The following is a 14045-nucleotide window of genomic DNA, read 5'->3' as shown; positions in this document are numbered from 1 at the left end:
TAAAATGATAGTTAAAAATATGACACAAGATCGTAAACATGAGCTTGAAAGGAGGGCAGGTTTTGAAATTGTACCTAAGGTAAAATATCTTGGAGTTCAGGTTGCAGAATCAAACATGAAATTGTTTCAAAATAATTATGAGGTGTTGTGGCGAGAGGTTCAGAAAGACATGGAGACTTGGAAAAAGCTGCAACTGTCTTTACTTGGAAGAATAGCAGCAGTTAAGATGAACATTTTGCCAAGATTTCTGTTTTTGTTTCAAATGATTCCGGTGCTTAAAAGTGATAAACAACTGAAAGTTTGGCAGTCTGGTGTGAATAAGTTTGTCTGGAACGAGAAGAAGCCGAGAGTGAAATTGAAAATTATGCAAGATGTTCCAGAAAGAGGAGGTCTTAAACTCCCAAACCTACAGTTATATTATGATGCAGCAGCTTTAACTTTAACAAGTGATTGGTTTGGAAGTAAAAAGACTGGAATATTGAATGCAGAAAGTTTTGATCTTGAATTTGGATGGCATGCTTATTTATTTTATGACGACAAAGTAGATAAAGTATTTAAAAGTCATATACTTAGAGACTCTTTGATGAGAGTTTGGAAGAAGCACCGATTCAAATGGGATTATAAAATACCGCTATGGATGGATCTTGGTCATACTTTGTGGAATACAAATATAATGTCACTCGGGGGGTTTTTATATAAAGAGGTTCTTTTCACAGATGCGGGCAGATGGCAGCTGAAGACATTACAGACACTGTTGGATGAAGGGTTTAATTTAACTTGGTTACAATATAATCAATTACAACTGAGATGGAAAGAGGACCAAAAAACTGGTATTATGTTGCATGAGGAAGAATTGGTTAGACATATAAGAGAGAAAGGTCCAATGCATATTAAAAGGCTTTATAATGTATTGTTAGAAAGAGATTCAGAAACGGAATTAGTTAAAGATTGTATGATTAAGTGGGCACAGAATTTTGAAGAACCAGTGATGCTGGAAACTTGGGAAAAAATTTGGGTTCAGAATGTTAAATTTACACAGTCGCAAAACCTGAGAGAAAATTTTTATAAAATGTTTTATAGATGGCATTTAGATCCTAAAAAGTTGTCATGTATGTACCCTAATGTTCAGCCAAAATGTTGGAGATGTGAATGTTTAGATGCTACGTATTATCATGTTTGGTGGACCTGCAGGAAAGTTAAGGCTTTTTGGATAAAAATTTGGTGGGTCATGCAGAATGTTTTGAGGAAAAAAATTCAATTTTCTCCACAGTTGTTTTTATTGGGTATAGTTAAGGGTTTTACACGGGGTGAGATAAAACTGATATTGTATATGATAACAGCAGCAAGATTGTTGATAGGTAAATATTGGAAGAATGAAGCTTTACCCACTATCGAGGAATGGACTTTGAAGATGGCTAGTTTTGCAGAGATGGCGAAGATTTCAGCATATTTAAAAGACTGTTCACAAGAGACTTATGAATGGGAATGGAAAAGGTGGATAGAATATGTTCAGAACAAATACCAAACTAGAAAGTATCAAATAGCTTTTATTTGAAAATAATGTATTAGAAATATTTTAATGTAAAGAGACAAAGAGGAAAAATTATACAGGGGGAGGGATGGGTTCAAGCTTATATATTAGTGTTACTAGTTATGAGTACATAATAGGGAAGTCTGGGGGGGGAGGGTTAGGGAGGGTTAGGGAGGGTTTGGGGAGGGAGGTGGGGGGGTGAAAAAAGGGGTGAAAATGTAATTGTAAAACTTTTGCAATAAAAAAAAAAAATAAGTTAGTGTGGGGATGGAGGGGGGGAGCTGCCCTATTTACCAGGCCTCACAAATCCTGATACTGCCTCACCTTCTTCTGTGGCCACTTGCCGCCACTCGAGTTTCGCCTTCAGATGTCTGCTGGCATGTGTTATCTGCAGCCAATAACAGAGCTCCGGATCAATCCAGAGCTCTGTTATCAGCTGCAGATTCCTTCTGGCAGGCATCTGAAGGTGAAACGGAGGCCAGGGTGATGCGTGCGAGTGGTGGCAAGCGGCTGCAGAAGTGGGCTAGCAGTGGGCTCCTGCTGGGCAAGACTGTTGTGCCACCACCGCGAGATGAGCCAATAATAAGAACCCTTGAAAAGAAGTCTGTTTTTTCAGGGGTCAAAAGAAAATAAGACCTGGCCTTCTTTTCGGAGAAACACGGTAGATGTGCAACCAAGAAAGGTCTCCATCAAAGATCCAATAAAATACTAAAGTTAATTTATGGGGATTAATAATTAATAAAATAAGAACATAGTAAGAATCACTCAACAGTGAGATTAGGGGTGAGGGAATATAAATTTGCAGTCAAAGTTTCAGAAAAGTATAGTAAACTTAGTTTACTATATTTATATAATAAGCAAAATACTACCTGAAAGTAATGGCACCTTCCAAGTAAAATCCAGTCACATTGAAACACAAGATACTGAATGTAAACCAATTTTTGGCTTTTTGTATGTTTCCTACATACTGTAGTCAAGGGTGGTGTGCAATTATACTGTGTAGAAGAGAAAGACAAACAAAAAAATGTACATTGAAATATCAACTGTTTTATTATAGTGTACATTGAATCTTGTGTCTTTTTCATATAATTACTGTTTTTGTTATAATAATTTGTTTATCTGCTTCCTTTCTACACAAGAGAGACTATACAACTAAAATATAGTTGAAATTTGCCTCAAAATATTTAAACCTATTATTAACAAGCTAGAGTGCAAGTAATAATAGGGAAAATTGACGCAGATGGTGAATTTTCTTTTAAAGTGACAGTAGAATAATATACAAGCTCGAATATTTAATTCTCACTCTTTATAGTTTTCTTTCTCTCGCACTGCTTCTTTATTTTTCTATTCCTGAAATTCGACGTGTAGCTCTTCTGGGCACGGTTTTTCTGACTCCCCTGTCTAACTAGTACTCGATTACTTATTGCCGTCGCTATACTTTCGTCGCAGCGCGGCGACCTAAATTTCTCCACGCCCTAATTCCTTAGGAACGACACCCAGATCGATGGCCGGTGCAGGGTAGATGCTTCGCTAGGGCTTCATTGTGAGACTGAGCATGTGCAAAGAGCTGCCTCCTCCTCCTCCTCCCCCCACTCCCCCCCGAGCACTGAGGCGGCGGGTGGGGTTGCTGCGTCGCTTTTGCATCTGCAATCATGTGTCACCGCGAATAGAGAAGAGATAGGCGGGCGGGATGGAGCGGGCCACTGACTCTCTTTGCCGTCGCCGCTGTCTCTCCAGGGGATCATACGGTTGTGCCGACTGGTTTAGTCCTACCAGTTCCCACTGACTCCCGTCCGTGGCTTTTTTGCAACGGGCTGGCAGGTTGCGACGGTTTCTTAGCCTGCAAAGCCCCACTCTGACATCGCGGTTCTGATTGTTTGATCCAAGAGTGACATCACCCTCGTCCAATCGGTACCGGCGCTGCCTCAGTTCCCAACCTCAGTTCCCAGTCTGTTGCCCCGATCAGCTTGGTCCGCCCACTGCCCCTCCGGCAAGGGCGGGCAACTGTCAAGGCAGTGGGGAGGACGCGCTGTGCTGGAGAAGGTGGGCTGGACAGGCGTACGGGTAGGGCACTCCCAGGTGCTTGCGGCTGAGGCGGGAAGTCTTCAGTTGACAGCCCAGCTGTGCGCATCCATCCCTCTGCCAGTAGCTGCCACCACACAGGTAGGATATATGCTTTTTCTTGTTATTCGCTGCATAAATGGAAGCTTGAAGAGCCCGGCGGAGGTGGCGGATGAGCCAGGAGCGTTTTAGGGAATGCGTGTCATTCGAAGGAAGGGTGTGTCTGAAAAGTAACCTACTAGGGAAAGGCAGAATCTGGCCGAGGGCAGGTCATCTTCTGGGGGAGGATGGAGAGAAGGATGGGCAGGTCAACTTTGCTATTCAAAGTTGTCAAAGAGAGTGCCAGGTAGATTTTTGCAGAGGATGCCACAGCAGCAGCAAGAAGCTGTGCCTGGAATAATAATCAGCTCCAACCAGTTTGGGCTATGAAAATTGATCATATAGATAAACTAGTGTCATTTCATCAAAGGGGGCTTCCTAGCCCCTTTATCCTCATTTCCCCCTATAAAGCTTTTTTTTTTTCCATATTAGAAGTTTCAATTTCAAGGGCACACTATCACAGCTTTGCCACGAGGTCATATATATTTGCGTATTATTTTGCTGTATAAAGCAAACAGGTTGGAAACAGCTAAGTGTCATAGACTGGAATAGCTAAAAAAAAGAAAGGCAGGATTCCACTTCTGCTTATTTGTAGAAGCACAAACATTATTTGTTTGTTTGTGATCTTTCTCTCCTGCAACAACAGAGCTGTGAAGTTGGATGGGCTGAGAGGGACTGAAGCTCCATGGGTTTCCATGATTTAAACCTGAATCTCTGTGCTGCCAATCTTAAATTTAGCAGTGACATTTTACAGGGAATGTCAAAACATGGTTTAAAGAGTTTGTCTGAACATAGGAGTTCTTATTGTGAAGACGCAACTTGACTTTTTCTTTGAGGTATTTATGACATTCCACATATATTAAAATACGTTCCAGCAAGATAGGATGAAGTGTGAAGAGGCCTGTAAATCCTGTCAGAAAAGTAAAAATATATATTTTAAAGAAAACCAATCAGAATAGAGCTGAAAGGGACATTGGAGGTCTTCTAGTACAGCCCCCTGCTCAAGCAGGAGACCCTATACCATTCCCAATTCCTGCAATCATTCTTCATGTTTTAGTCTCCAGGCCTTTAGTTATCTTAGTTGCTCTTTGCACTTTATTCAAAGTCTCAACATCTTTTTTGTAATGATGTGATCAAAACTGGATGCAGTATTCTAGGTGTGGCCTTACTAAGCCTTTATAAAGTGATACTAATACTTCATGTGATTTTGATTCTATGCCTCTGTTTATACAAGGATCGTATTAGCTTTTTTGGCTGCTGCTGCACACTGCTGACTCATGTTTAAGTTATTGTCAACTAGAACTCCAAGATCCCTCTCAATTACTGTTTTTGAGCTAGGTTTCGCCTAATCTGTACTTGTACTTTTGGTTTTTCCTGCACATTAGGAAATGTGTTTTCTCCACATTAAATTTCATTTTGTTGGATAGGGCCCATTGTTCAAGTCTGTTAAGATCTTTTTGGATCCTGAGCTTGTCTTCTGGGATATTGGCTGTTCCTGCCTGCTTAAGTGTCATCTGCAGATTTGATGAGTTCCCCTTCTATTTCCTCATCTAAGTCATTTATGCTATGTGTATGTAATATACATGTACTAGTGTACTAGTTCAGGGCGAGGGGGTGTTGGTCACATATATTGTAGCATAAATGCACAGACAGCTGGAACTTGATCCAACTTTATGGTTTGTGAAAATATGTTAAAAATGATTTTTTTGAAACTGCAGACACATCTCAACATGAATCTTTAACCTAGATTTATCTTCATGGTTTTAAACTTAAAATGTTTATTTACATGTATTTTGATAAGCGTTAATAGTGTTGGTTATAGTTCACATATACATTTTAGTATTACTCTTATGATTATGCAGGCAACAAGCAGTTTTGTTTTTCTATCTGGTAATGTGTGTCCAATGTTTTATATATTTATAGAATAATTTACAGTTCCACATCGGAACAAAATATGCTTAAATTTCCTGTCATACTTATCTGAAATGCAAGTGTTCTTAAAAATGTTCATATCGCATATGTTATACTTTTAAGGTAATTCATCTTAATTGTAGTAGCATCTGCTGGTAAGAATAGAAAACTGCTCCCAGAGCTACCTTGAGTTCAGAAGAAATGTCCTCATATTAATTAAAATATAATATGTAGGAATACTTTTCAACGCATTTAAAGAAAAATTACTGCTTTGATGTGAATACAAGAGCCTGTAAAACATGTCCTTAGCCATATGTACCATCCAAATCAATAATTTATCAATAATGAGCAAAAATAATCCAAAATCAATTATCCATACTGAGCAGATACAGTAAGGATAACTAAAGCCCACAACACACAAACAATATTGGTCAAAAGTTACTGTAATGTAAAGCACACTGTTTTACATTATTTCTACCAGTATTTTTGGTCCAGTTTATATATTTTACTAGGGTGGTAGAATAGTGATAATCTAAATTTGTTTCCTTAAATAAGGAACAATTAAGTTAACAATATGTTGGAAGAAATATCCATCTAGTTCAGTTCCAAGCCGGGAGAAAGACACTGGAAACATGGAGGCTGATAGGAAAGATGGTTTAATGATGAAGCAGAACCACCAAGCACATGGTTCTCTAGTGCAGCTGACCACATGGAGTTGAGAGTCAGGAGTATTTATACCTTCTCTTGGGCTTTGAACTTGAACTTCCTGTTTCTGTGCAAGAACATGTATTCTATTGGCTGTTGTCAATCTCCCATGGTGCTCTGTACAAATCCTAGGAGTTTGTCTGAGCCAAGCTTGGTTGAAATTTGCCTGATGCAATGTCTTTAGGAGATTGTGCAATGTAGTGAGCTCTGCTGCTAGTGGGTTAATCCTATTATGTCCTGGAGGGTCATGTCTTGTCTGAAGATGGCATTTAATTTCATTGTACGAGGTGCAATGACAATAAACTAAACTAAACTAAACTAAACTAAACTAAACTAAACTAAACTAAACTAAACTAAACTAAACTAAACTAAACTAAACTTAATCCCATCATCCTGGAGCTGAAGGTCTTTTGTTTTGTAGATATGATGGCCCACTCTTTTTTAATGGGCACAAAATATCTGCTGTGGGGAGGGAGCTGGGGCTGAGTATTTGTCTCCCTTAAGATTTTTATTTCTCTTTTAGGGGAAATACTTTATTCTGCCTTTTTTAATATTCCTCAAAATATTTCATTCTTCTAGGAGAGGAATGGGTGCTAACTTTCTACAAATAAAATTGTTAACAAATCCCACTTCAGATATTTATTTCTTCACTGTAAATTGCATTACTGCTAATTAACTATTGGACCAAATAAAACAATGTTCATATAGTGTTCACATAAATTAATAGTTAAATGCCAAATCTTTGATGTTTATCTTGATACAATTGTGATGTAACTTTATTGGGTAATTTATCTCTCCATTTCAGAAATTGACAATCTGAGATTTCAGAGCCATGTGAGACTGGATTCTAGAGACCTCTAAATATTGTTATTCCAAATGGAGAATAATCAGTGGTGGGATTCAGCCAGTTTGCATCGGTTCGGCAGAACCAATACCTAATTTTTTGTTGAGTTCGGTGAACCGGCTCCGAAATGGCCAGATTAGCTTGCATTCATGTGCCTCCAATCCCTTCCTTGTTGCAATCTGGCTTTGCAGCAAGCAAGGGGGTTGGAGGCATGTGAATGCACGCTAGTCTGGTGTCTTAAAAAACCTTTACTTTAATTCAAATTGTAATAACTCAGGTTTTTAATCTGGCTTTTGTAATTGCAGCTCAGACATGCGTTTTATACAGATGCAATAGCTCCTGCTAGTTTACAGAATTACGTGTACACGATAAGAGAAGAAGACCTCCAGTAGTAAAATGGACTGTTCTATTTCAGAGGGTAGATAAGAGTCCGCTTTCTCGATTGCTTCTCTAAATAACTTTTTTTATCTGCAAGTAGGAAAAACAGCAGAGCCAGATGGGGGACAGAAGAATTTGAATCTAAGCTCTTTGCTTCTTTTCGTGCTGATTTCCCAAATGGAGTTTTTAATATCATGGAGAAGTAAATGATGTTACAATTTTGCTCTATTTGGAAGTGGTACAGCTCATTTTATGACTTTAGAACTTTTTTTTTGGTCAGGTCACTGAATTACATGTTTAAACCTGGCATTTTTGAATCAGGCAAAGTGAGCTTTTTTTCAAGTTTGATTTTTCAAGCTTGGGGTTCTTTTTCCTTATTTATTCCTATGCACCCATCCTTTTTCGCTAAGAAGGGATACCTCTTCTTCTAAGTTGCGGTGTAGACACAGGGTGTGTTGAAAGTTTAGTTCACATGTTTTGCATGCAACACCTCCTTTCTCTGGCTTAATCTTTCCAGACTTCATTCCAAACCCCTAACTGCAGTGTCGAAGTATGTTGTAAGTACCAGAAACTGTCATTCATACTTTTTTTTAAAAAATTCATTTAGACTCAAAATAGTATACACTAATTCAGGAGTAGGGGAAAAACACTCCATTTTTTTGAGACACCGGACTAGCATGCATTCATGTGCCTCCAATCCCCTTGCTTGCATTGCAGCAAGGAAGAGATTGGAAGCATGTGAATGCATGTCACTCTGGCCATTTCGGAGCTGGTTCACTGAACTCAACAAAAAATTAGGTATCAGTTCTGCCGAACCAGTTGTTAAATTATTTGAATCCTACCACTGAGAATAATTACACTTAGAATGAATGGATAATGTGGTCAACACTATCAAAAGCCAGTGAGAGATCAAGGAGTGCCAGGGTAGATACACCACTGCCATGCTGGCTCTGCCAAAGGTTATTAGCAGAAGGATCAAGGCTGTCTCTGTATTGTACCTTGGCCTGAAACAGACTGAAATAGATCCAGATAATTTTGAGGTTTATATGGCTGCAAACTCAAACAATATGGGTCTAGTGCAGTGGTTCTCAACCTTCCTAATGCTGCGACCCATTAATACAGTTCCTCATATTGTGGTGACCCCCAACCAGGGGTGGGTTCTAAATTGTTTTACTACCGGTTCTGTGGGCATGGCTTATTTTGTGGGCGTGGCTTGGAGGTCATGTGACTGGGTGGGCGTGGCCATGGCTATGTGTATAGGGACTACTCAGAGGGCTGAAAAAAGTCATTTCTGACAGATCCTCGCACTTTTGACTGGTCCTCACACTTATGACCATCCTCACATTTATGCCTGTGCAGCATTCTTAACAACCATGTCACTCATTTCACAACTGCTTCTCTTCACCATGGTGATAAGATAGGGCAAAAAACGTAAAATGTGAGGATAGTCGTAAATTCGAGGACTGGTCAAAAGTGCAAGGACCAGTCAAAAATAACTTTTTCAGCCCCCTGAGTAGCCCATGTGCACAAAAGGACTACCCAGAGGGCTGAAAAAAGTGATTTCTGACAGGTCCTCGCACTTTTTTTTTTTATCAAACAAATGACATTTTCACTTGTCTATTTAAACATTTATAAACCCAACCTTCCACCCCCCCTTCCCACCCCCTCCCCCGACTTCCCAGAAGAAAAACAGGGTATAAATTTTACCAAACATACGCTAAAATATGCTAAGTTAATGCAAGACTTAAAACTCCCTAGACCCCTTAACTCCCCTTCTACAGATTATTCATCAACCTCCCTTTAAACTCAAAATAACATATAATCCTTTAAACCTGAGAGTTTTAAAAAACATTAACAAACACTAATAGATCATTCAAAGCCTAAAAATCTCATGATACATCTGTAAGATATTCTTAGTTCATTTACTTAATCATTTTACTCTCCCTCCTACTTTTATTCTCAAAATTCAAATATTTTTTTTTAAACCTTAATTAATCATTAATTGAATTCTTAATTCATTTACTTAATCATTGTAGTTAATCATTAATACATCAATTATTAGACCAAAGAACGTTAATCTTCCATTCTTCCTTTCTTTCTGTATTTTTTCCAGGCTTTCTTTCTCCCTCTTACTTTTATTTTGAGGAGGTTTTGAATTTCAACTGGGGGTTGATGTATCTTTAAAACTTGTCCCTTTCTTGGAACCATTTCCTCTGATTTGGAGCCCCCATATCGACTCTTCTTGCTTATATAATCAGTCAGTTCATAGAACGAAGAGTTAACATGATCAGTTTGCAAAGAAAAGTTTGCAAACTTAATTGTGTGAAAGCCTCTTCCAAGTCTTCTTTATCCTCTGAAACCTCGTAGGGCTGGTCAGTTTCTTCTTCTTTCTGCTCCAAATTATATTTTTGAAATTCCAAAAGGGCAGGAAGAAAGTTTGAAGATTCTTGAGAATCAGCTAATTCCAGCTTCTCTGTTTTAGTCAAAATGTCTCCTACATTGTCATTGTGCTTTCCTTCAAAAACATCCTCATTTGCTTTTATATCCTCCACCAGTTCTATAGATTTTCGTTCCATTATTGCTGTTAAGTTATTAATAATTACAATTTGGTTATTCATGGCTTCCTTTATAAATTCTGTAAGGTCTCTAAAAAAATCCTCCTGGCTCTGTGAGTCAGTTCTCTATATCATTTCTGACGCCATTAAAGAGCTTCCACCACTTTCAGGAAGTGGAAGCCATGTTACTTTAAAAGAATTTTTCTTTTCAAAGCCATAAAATCTCTTGAGCAGCTTTCTCAGATTTATTTGTAATTTATCAAGCAAGATAGTCTTTTCTGCACCCAGCTCCCAAATCCCAGCAGTTTAAATCCAGTCTCTAAGCACAAATCTGTTAACAAGCACTTAACTTTCACTTTTCCGCCCACAATGAAGACACTATTTCCACCTCCAGCTCAGCAAAATCAAGTAGAAACAATGTATCCCAGGAGTTAAGCAACATACTTGCAAAGGCTTGTTCTCCTGCTTCCGTTCTGTCTGCTTTTGGAATCAATTAATCTCCTTGTTGACAGCAGAGTTGGTCGCCGGCGTCTGGCTCCGTTTAAAACGGAGTCGCCACGGATCTGGAGCTTCAGTGGGCTGAATGGGGAGCTCTCACCCTCCAAGCCCCTGGAATTGCTCCAGGGGCTCTACCCTCACCCACCGGCTCTCCTCTCCTTCTTCTCCCGAAGGAGAGGTTTTCAAGCCGTCTGACAGCTGATTAGCGTTTTCAGAACGGCTCCAACGGAATCGCGGGGCTGGCGGTCCTAAAATACTGTCCGCGACACCAGCGGTGCCAACCGGAAGCCAGGTCCTCGTACTTTTGACCGGTCTTCGCACTTATGACTGGTCATCATTTATGCCCATTGTACCATTCTTAACAACCGTGTCACTCATTTCACAACTGCTTCTCTTCACCATGGTGACAAGATAGGGCAAAAACGTAAAATGTGAGGACAGTCGTAAGTTCGAGGACTGGTCAAAAGTGCGAGGACCAGTCAAAAATAACTTTTTCAGCCCTCTGAGTAGTCCATATGCATAAAAGGATACAGCAATAGAGAGGGATGAAGGAAGGGAAGGGAAATTAGAGTAGGAGTGAGGGTAAGAGAGGGAGGAAGAGAGGAGGAGAAGGAGAAAGGAAGAGGAAGTAGGAAGGAGAAGAAGAGGGGAGGAAGAGAAAGTAAGAAGGAAAGAAAAGAGAGAGGTGGTAGGTTTGAGGAGAAAGATTGCTGTACAATAAAAAAGATGAAAGGGAAAAAAACCAACCCCAAACAAATATAAAGATATTAAGATAAAGAATGAATTGTTAAACTTTAAAGAATAAACGAGAACAAATATGAATAAATAGCAATAATTAGAAACACACATACAAACATACAATGTATTTTCTTTGAACAGAGTATTTGGCCGGTTCACAAATTTAACCAGTGTTTAGTCATTTCAATTAAATTTACAATTTCTATATTTCCTTTTTGCCATATTTATTCCTCATCTAATTTTTTAAAAAACCAATATTACCCTTCATCCTCATCTCTAATCTTAATCAAATTCAATTTTTCCCTTCTATTCTATATTATACCCCTTCACATTGTCATCTATTTTTATATTCATCCTCACATTGGTTAATTATGTAATTATGTAATACAGTTGTTTAATACAAATTCAACATTTTAATATAAATCAATTAGTTATATAACTATCTTTTTTGTATATCAATCAATATGAACATGAATATTCCAATTATTTCCATGCAATCCAATTTCTTACAAATCAATTAATTCTATTTACCAATAATAATAAACCAAATAATTTCCCCCATACATTCCTCCAAACCACAACTTAAGCATTTCTGCTTTCAACACAATATACAATTAATAGTATTTCAATTATTACAATTCCCTAGTTAAATAGAGCTTTTTTTCTTTTGTGTTTTAAAATCTTGAACCTCCTCTTTTGCCCTAAATTTCCCATTGTTTGCAGTTTTGCACCTACCTTTTTTGGTGAGGAAAAAGAAAAAGAAATCTCTCTCTGCCTCATTTTGTCACATTGCAGCAATCTGGACTACTGTAACACTCTCTACATGGGGCTCCCCTTGAAGAGCACCCGGAGGCTCCAGCTGGTCCAGAATGCGGCCACGCGGGTGATTATGGGGGCGACTTGGTGCTCCCATGTAACACCGTTCCTGCGCGAGTTGCACTGGCTCCCAGTGGTCTTCCGGGTGCGATTCAAGGTGTTGGTCACTACCTTTAAAGCGCTCCATGGCATAGGACCTGGATATTTACGAGACCGCCTTCTGCCTCCGATAGCCTCCCTCCAACCAGTATGCTCCCACAGAGAGGGTCTCCTCAGGGTGCCGTCGGTTGCTGGTTTTTATCTTGGCTGTACACCTCCCTGAGTCCCTTTGGGAGAAGGGCGGTATAAAAATTTGATAAATAAATAAATAAATAAATAAATAAATAAATATCCAGAGGTGGATCTCTTCGCTACCCCGGAGAATGCTCAGCTCCCCTGCTTCTATGCTCACTTTCTAGTTCCTTGGGTGGAGGGAGTGGGCGCTCTTCGCAGACCCTGGCCGAAAGGGCTTCTTTACGCCTTTCCCCCACTGCCACTCATTCTATGTGTGGTACAGAAGATGCTGGAGGAGCGGGCGGAGGTCATTCTGCTAGCGCCACACTGGCCCCGGCGGTTTTGGTTTGCCGACCTCAAATCATTGTTGGTGGCTCCTCCCTGGAGGGTCCCTCAGTCTGTGGACTTGCTCAGCCAGGGGGCGTTCCTCCACCCGGACCTTCGGTGGCTCCAACTGACCGCCTGGCGCTTGAGTGGTGCACTCTGAGTAGGGACAACATCCAGGGTTATCTGGACCATCCAAGCATCCCGGAGACTGTCCACAGACCACATTTATTCGGCCACTTGGCGGGCATTTTGTGATTGGTGTGACCGTATGGGGGTTTCTATCCTGCAGGCCACAATTGTCCATGTCCTGATTTTTCTCCAGGACAGACTTGAGAGGGGACTTTCACCCAATACTCTTCAGAGGCAGGTGGCGGCTATCTCTACGGTGCTCACATGTGGGTCCCTTACCTCCTTGTCCCAACACCCTCTCATACATAGGTTCCTGTGGGGAGCCACTAACTTACATCCCCCCTTGGTACACAGATATCCCACCTGGGATCTGACCATTGTTTTGAACTCCCTTACGGGAGTCCCATATGACCCCTTAAGGACTGCCAGCCTCCGCCTACTCTCATGCAAAGTCGCCTTTTTGGTGGCTATTACCTCTGCCAGGCGGATTTCTGAGATTGCCACCCTTTCTGTATGTAGTGACCTTTGCATTTTTCACTCAGACTATGTGGTCCTTCGTATGGATCCCTTCTTCGTTCCGAAGATCAATATGACTTTCCATCACACGCAGGACCTGGTCCTTCCAAATTTTTGCCTGCATCCTACTCACCCTTTAGAACGGCACTGGCGTACATTGGATGTGCGGAGGGCTCTTCATATTTATCTCAAGAGGACTGCTGATATCCAGAGAATGGAGTCCTTGTTTGTCTCTTTTATTCCAGTGTGTTTAGGTTCCAGGGTCTCTTCTGCCACCATTGGCAGATGGATTCGGTAGACGATCGCCAAGCATACGAATTGTGTTCCTTGCCACGACCATCCCATCTGACAGCGCATTCCACGCGCAGTGCGGTGACTTCTGTGGCCTGGGCCACGCAGGCGTCCTTGAGCGAGATCTGCAGGGCGGGGACATGGACGTCTTCTTCGTCTTTTGTTAGACACTACAAGCTGGACCAGTTTGCTTCGGTGGAGGCAGCATTTGGCCGCAGGGTTCTGCAGTAGGTTCATTCTGATGCAGAGACTTAGGACCAGACTGGAGCCTGCCCGTAGTTGGCATACTAAGCTTTGGTATGTCCCATTCCTGGCTGCTATCTCCACCCACAATGGAGAAGGGGCATTGGTCCTACCTGATACGCACCTTCTC

General features: G+C 40.5%; 1 protein-coding gene across 1 annotated transcript in view; it reads left to right on the top strand.

Annotated features, from left to right (window-relative positions):
- The first annotated feature begins 3518 nt into the window (after positions 1-3518).
- Positions 3519-14045, top strand: part of CNTN1 (contactin 1) — a 372977-nt gene continuing 362450 nt past the window's right edge. The window contains exon 1 of the mRNA XM_070947941.1: positions 3519-3574. The gene's annotated coding sequence lies outside the window, so the exon portion shown is untranslated. The remainder of the gene's footprint in view (positions 3575-14045) is intronic.

This window comes from Pituophis catenifer, unplaced genomic scaffold (assembly GCF_029215685.1).
Source record: "Pituophis catenifer annectens isolate HBS135680 unplaced genomic scaffold, rPitCat1.0.hap2 SCAF_7, whole genome shotgun sequence".
In the NCBI taxonomy this organism is placed as follows: domain Eukaryota; kingdom Metazoa; phylum Chordata; class Lepidosauria; order Squamata; family Colubridae; genus Pituophis; species Pituophis catenifer.
This window is presented reverse-complemented; position numbering and strand designations above follow the sequence as displayed.